Genomic DNA, 6,729 nt, shown 5'->3' on the forward strand with positions numbered 1-6,729 from the left:
TATATTATATATATCCTTGTTATGTTATTTGTGACTGTCAAATAAGATTTTCAGAGAAAAATACTCATCTTTATATCAGGCTCCACTCTCTGGTCATCTCCACACTCCGACAGGCTAGCTGTCCGTGAACTACCGGATTCATTGATTTTTTTTTAAAGGTAAGAAGCTGAAGTAGGTTAAAAGTAGGTGTCTGTCGACCATGTCGAAAAGAAAGAACGCAACCGATATCAGATGGTTTTTCTGCTAGAAAAATGTGCTGTAAGTGCATCCCAACAAAAAAGACTAAGATATCCAGTTTTATCATTTGATATTGACTTACTTAGCAGTAGATAAGAGGGCAATGTTTCTCTCATCTACTGGTACAGTTAGCTAGCAGCAATAATGGTTAAAAACCACGCACTTTATGCTAGGTGATCAAACCTCTTTTTCCCGTGACATTTTTACTGTTCATGTGCTATTAGGGGCATCTGGGAAGATTTCATAGGTTGAAAAAATGTCTAGGTTTTCATCATTTTTCAGAAGACTTCATCTTACAATACATAAACACGACAGCACAGCCCTGTGATATACTCCCGACCTGCTCAAGTGGATAGTTCTGAAAGGAGGTTGCAGTAGCCTACCGACATACAGGTGTTGCACCTGTCACTGAATGGTGCTGTTTAACTAATTCCAACTAGGTCCCCATCTAGCAAATGGTCCCATTATGTGAAATGACCCATCCATAATTAAAGTGTTAGAGGGATTAAATTTTAGGTTGAAGTGTGAGAAATGAAGAAGTCTCAGAATAAAGTTTTGTGGTGTAAAAGTGACTGGGAAACCAGATGCTAACCGTGTGACCCTACATGACCTTAACCAGCCCAGCCCTTCCATAGCCTTGCAAAACTGTGTTAATCTTAAATCAGATTTTGATGGCATTGATAAAACAAAATAGCACTACGTTTGTTCAGTAGGAATCAGCACCCCCTAGAGTCACATGTGTCTTAATGCCATTTGTTTTATTATATTTGAAAAAAAAAATCACATTTTTGTCCCATATGACTGACCAATTTGTTTCAGGTTATCTTTTTTTAAACCGTTAAGTTATTTCCACAGATTTTTTTATTTATTTTTTTACTTTCTGACTTATTAGCCTAGCTGAAGTTATTTATATTTTCTAACCACAAAGAACCGGCACACTTTAAAGTCAAAAGCTTTCTTCAAGTAAACAACACACAAGTTCAGTGCTTCAGGAATGTGTCCCCTTTTTGGATGCCAACTAATGGACACCCAAAGAACCTATACTTTTCCAACAAAACCAAAAATAATTAAGTCAAAGTCTATGCTGCATTAGCAAAATAAAAAAAATAAAATCACAAAAGTTGTAATGTTTATTTGAATATCCATTTTCTATCAGGAACAGCATGTGACAGAGGAAAATGAACACATGCAGGAACAGGCAGCTGAGAATGGAGAGGTGAAATTCACATCAACAGAAAATCATATAACCTTACAGTAAATATGAAACCAACTTTGGTATACTCTTACAGCAAGTGCAATCACTGGATGAAGAAATGGAGAGTGTTGAAACAAGCTCAGATCAGATTCAGCAGGTGAGGGTTCAGGAAGCAAACATGTGCAAGTTTTATCCATCTGCAGGGCTTTGCATTGGTTCAACTTGTACAAAAATGTGGAAGGAAAACAGATTTGATTAAAACAACAACAGATAGATCTACAACACTACAATTACTACCAAAATACAAACAGAAAAGTAAGTTGTGTATATAACATAATGGCAATAGTAGACCAATTGAAGAACACTGTGTAGAATCAAAACATTTCTGAGAACTATGTATGGAAACTAATGACAACTGAATAATTACATTATAGGTCGAGTCATCAGCTACTGATGTGGGGAAGCAGGATAACGCTCCACACGCAAACATCCATACAGCTGAGGGTCCAGGTTCCCCATACCAACCAGCAGCACAGCTAATCGAGCCACAAACTCTGCCGAACCGCACTCTTCACTTCCAGGAGAGCTGGTTCAAAATCTTCCCCTGGCTCCATTACAGTCCTGAAATAAAAGGAGTTTTGTGCTTCTACTGCACAACTGCTTTTAAAAAGAACATTTAAACAATGGCAAAAAACTGAACATACCTATATTTCTCTGGGGTTCAGAAACTGGAAGAAGGCTAGGGAGTCATTTGACAGGCACGCTAGTAGTAGGGCACACACACACACAGGTCAGTCAGAATGCAACTGTTCTCAGTGTGTTCACAATGTGTATTTGTGTGCATTCAAACTTAATGGTTATTTCCCTTTTCATTTTTGTTCTGTTAATAAAACAGTTAACTGATCCATCTTTGACTAAAGAATCCTTCATAATATTTTAAGCTTCAAAAGATTCATCAAGGCATCCAAACAAAATAAAGAGAGAACGGCTAATGTAACGGATCACCTTCTGACCTGCTCAGTAGATGTGGTCTGGACAATTTGTGTCATCACTCTTGTGCTCCACATTCACCAAAAAGCAGATTATGGCACCAGATTATTCTTCAACTTGCTTTTATTGGCAGCAATCTGGTCCAACAGAACACACACAATTTCCATCAATATGTGTTATCCAGCCTCACACAGGGGTCTCCACCAACTTGCATGTTACTGTGCTGCGTGATTGTATAGTGGTTATTATTACTATTCAAGTTTTTTTTTTTCACATTTTACATAAAAAACAGATTATAGTGGATGACCAAAAGTTGATAATAACACTTGTAACACAAATACATTTTTCTACTGTAACATTCATACATGAGCCTACCTGGTATAACAGAACACACAATTTCCATCACTAGCCACGTTTAAATGGGCACAAGTAAATGGACTGAACACCCAGTCAGATCAAAAATTCTGCACATTACACTTTTCATTTCGTTTCATGGCATTTGTTTACCATCTTTTCCAAGAAATACAATTCTCTGCGCATGCTCAACCTATTTATTCGGATGGAATGCTTGGTGCATAAATTAGTGTCCATTACAGACATTTGGGATCTTAGGTGTGTTCTTGCTGTGTCTTTGTAAATCCATGCTTTCGTTCTTTTTTAAACACAGAAACAGTTTTGTTTACCTGTTTGTAGCTACGGTTTCGCCGACAGCTGCCGGCTTCTTCAGGCTGACGCTGATGGTGGCGCGTCACTTCCTTCTCCGTTTATCTGCGGGCAGCAGAGGACGTTGTCGCCCTCTACTGCCCGCTCTCCCCTCTCCGACGATGCAGTCCCATGCGTGGTCCAGCGTGTAAACTCCGTCGTCCCTGTTCATGGTCCCACATCCACGTCTCCTTATCTCTATTGCTTCCTTGATCCATCTTTTGTATTTTTGTTGTTCAGTGGTTATGATCCGTGTGCTGTCCCAGTCCATTATATGGTTTTCTCTTAAGCAATGTTCTGGGATTTCTGAACAGCCAAGATTTTCATCGGATAGAGGAGATTTTGCGCATGTAAACGTGGCTAATGTGTATTATCCAGCATCACACTCTGTTCAGGTTAAGACAGCGAAGTAACTTAACACTCACTCACGAGAAGTTAGCTTCTATTAGCAACACGCTAATCGAAGCATTATCACACATATAACTTGCTTTTCTTTTTAAAGCTACAGCTAAACTTCTCACAGAACACTCCCAAGAGCCCTCGCATGTCAAAAACAAGTCACAAAAGCTACTTAACTCAACTTAAAATCGACTTTTTAACAACTTATAATTCTGCTCACGTGTACTCACCTCCACCAGCTACATGCTAACAGCTGGGGTGGCTGTAAGCACGCCTGAAGGACGCCTGCATTAATCACATTAAAATATCGCCTTCTTTTGGTGTTAAATAAAATATAACATTGCTTACCTCTTGGAGCTAAAGAAGAATAAGGGATTCTTGAGCAGTGTGGGTGACATGCTCTCCTGCTTATCACAACTGCTGACAGCTGGGTGGCAGGGTACTCAGCATAACGCAGGGCACTTTTTCAGTAATGTTACAAAAATAATCTAAATTGATTACGGTTTTATTTTTATTTAAAGCTCAAGTATAAATAATTAGATGCCAGTTGCAACATTTAAAAATCTGCTGGGGACAGACGTAGGTATACATCTGAGCTGGTAAAAAAAAACCTCATCAGCAGGCTTTTTTGAAAGTGGGGGGGACACAGCGGCCAATCACAAATTTTGCCTGGGGACATGTCCCCGGCGTCCCCGGTTAAAATGACGCCTATGAACCAAACTGATAGCTAACAGTGTTAAATCCTAGTATGTAGATTGCCCAAGCTACAGTGAATACAGGTACTGCTATACTAGGGCTGGGCTATATGGCAAAAATAGAATATCACGATTTTTCCAATATTTTATCACGATTTCGATTTTATCACGATTTTTTATCCATGAATAGCATAACTTCAATTGCATATTAAAGAAGAGAAACATTGAATAAATAGACATTTATTCATATTAGGGATAATCAGCACAGTGCTAACACACTTATATTTTAAACTCACACCAGAGATGATAAAAGCCCTGAGAGAAACAATTACAAAAATCAGTTTTTCTCGTTTTTCAAGTAACTTAACATAAATTAAAATCGTAAACATATTTAAAGTGCAAACATGTCAATTGCAAACGTATTGTGCAAACATTAACTTGTTCAAAATACTATGTAGCTCCCAGTTGCTCATGTAGTGGATAGTTAAGCTCAAATACGGCTCTGATGTGCGGCTGGACCAGAGATCGCTTGTGGTAGCAAAAAACTGCGCATTCTGAATATTTTCTGCAACAAGTCTCTAAATAAAGTAAAAATTTCCAGTGCAGAGTGGAGACAATCCATAGAAGCACTGATTTAATCTCATTTCAGAGAAAAATAGAACAGGTTAGATGCACCTAATAAATAAAATTACTAACAAACTCAGGAATCTTTCTTTGCTTCACTGTTCTGGTGCTGAGAATATCACTAATGCGGATCAAAGGAGATACACAGATGAATGCACCTCTTATTATTTGGAGACTACATTTACTGCAGCTGGCAGAGATTGTTTCTATTGATACATGGAGTTTACAGAATCATTTTAAATGTTAATAGGGGAAGACTGCAGGAGGGAGCGGTAAAATACAGAGGTCCCTAACAAAAACAAGAAACTTTACGAGTCTGATGAAACCCGCTGGTTTTCCATCAGGCAGTCACGGGGCAGCTCCATCGACCCAGTGACCGAGCTCAGTCGGTACCGACACCGGCTCGGCAGAGGGTGAACGAGCCGAGGCGACGTCGTGCTCTGCTTAAGAAGCGGTGTTATTTTCCTGCTTCAAAAGAAGCGTCCAATGTGTTTTTACGCTTTCTCCGAGACACGTCACGTCGCTAAGTTGTTAGCGCCGCGCGCTAAGGAAACCCTGCATTCCTCTTCGGAACGAAAACCTCGTTGTCGCTCAGCCGCGCCGAAGCCATGTTTGTTCACACACAGGTGAAGGTGAAAACAAGCGGGGCACTAATATATTACTATGACTCACTCTGATTGGTTAAGGGTCAAACAAAGGCGTGTCATTCGCCTGGGGTAAGTTCCCTTTTCATTCAGAGGCAAAAATTCAACAGCAGCTGTGAATCGTGATAAAACGGTCTCTCAAAAATGACAGACCGTCAGATGTGTAGATCGTAAAACGGTCTAATATCGTCATATCGCCCAGCCCTGTGTGTGTGTGTGTGTGTGTGTGTGTGTGTGTGTGTGTGTGTGTGTGTGTGTGTGTGTGTGTGTGTGTGTGTGTGTGTGTGTGTGTGTGTGTGTGTGTGTGTGTGTGTGTGTGTGTGTGTGTGTGTGAATGAAGGAGTGAGAGAGAGGCGAAAGGCGATCTAATACCTTCAAGAGTACCTACATGCAGACAAGATGACGGACATACCTTCAATTCAATTCAGTTCAATTCATTTCAATTCAATTCAGTTCAATTCAATTCAATTCAAGTTTATTTATAGACATAGTCCCTCCAACATGTTCTGGGGCTCCCTTTAAGCTCAGCTCTCTCTTCACCACGTCATGCCAGTACAACGCCCGCATCACTGCAGATGCAGCACCAATCTGCCTATCAATCTCGCTCTCCAGCTACTTAAACTCCTCCACTTGGGGCAGGACGTAATTCCTGACCCGCAGAAGGCATTGTATCCTTTTCCGAATCAAGACCATGGTCTGCTTCATACTCAGTTGCAATTCGCTCCAGCGAAAGCCGAAGATCACGTTCTGATGAAGCCAACAGGACCAAATCATCTGCAAAAAGCAGAGACCCGATCCTCAGGCCACCAAAACGGATCCCCTCAACACCTTGGCTGCGCCTAGAAATGATGTGAACAGAGTCTGTGACAAAGGGCAGGCTTGGCAGAGCCCAACTCTCACGAGAAACAAGCCCAATTTACTGCCGGCAATGTAGACCATGCTCTGACACCAGTCGTACAGGGACCTAACAGCACGTATCAGAGGGCCTGGTACCCCATACTCTTGGAGTACCCTCCACAGGGCCCCCCGAGAGATGAGGTTGAACGCCTTCTCCAAATCCACAAAATGCACATAGGTTGGTTGGGAAAAATCCCATGCACCCTCCAGGACCCCCTAAGGGCATAGAGCTGGTCCAATGTTCCATGGCCAGGTCAAAAACCATATTGCTACTCCTGAATCCAAGGTTCAACAGTCTAACGGACCCTTCTCTCCACAACACCTGAATAGACCTTACCAGGGAGGG

At 41.0% G+C, this 6,729-nt stretch overlaps 1 long non-coding RNA gene across 1 annotated transcript; it reads right to left on the reverse strand.

Moving 5' to 3' along the window:
- Nucleotides 1–1,354: 1,354 nt before the first annotated feature.
- Nucleotides 1,355–2,649, reverse strand: LOC129164760 (uncharacterized). Its single transcript, XR_011515553.1, has 2 exons — nt 2,446–2,649; nt 1,355–2,195 (listed from the first exon to the last, which is right to left on the reverse strand). It is a non-coding gene; the product is annotated as an uncharacterized lncRNA (long non-coding RNA).
- Nucleotides 2,650–6,729: the final 4,080 nt, after the last annotated feature.

This window comes from Nothobranchius furzeri, chromosome 11 (assembly GCF_043380555.1).
Source record: "Nothobranchius furzeri strain GRZ-AD chromosome 11, NfurGRZ-RIMD1, whole genome shotgun sequence".
Lineage (NCBI taxonomy): Eukaryota > Metazoa > Chordata > Actinopteri > Cyprinodontiformes > Nothobranchiidae > Nothobranchius > Nothobranchius furzeri.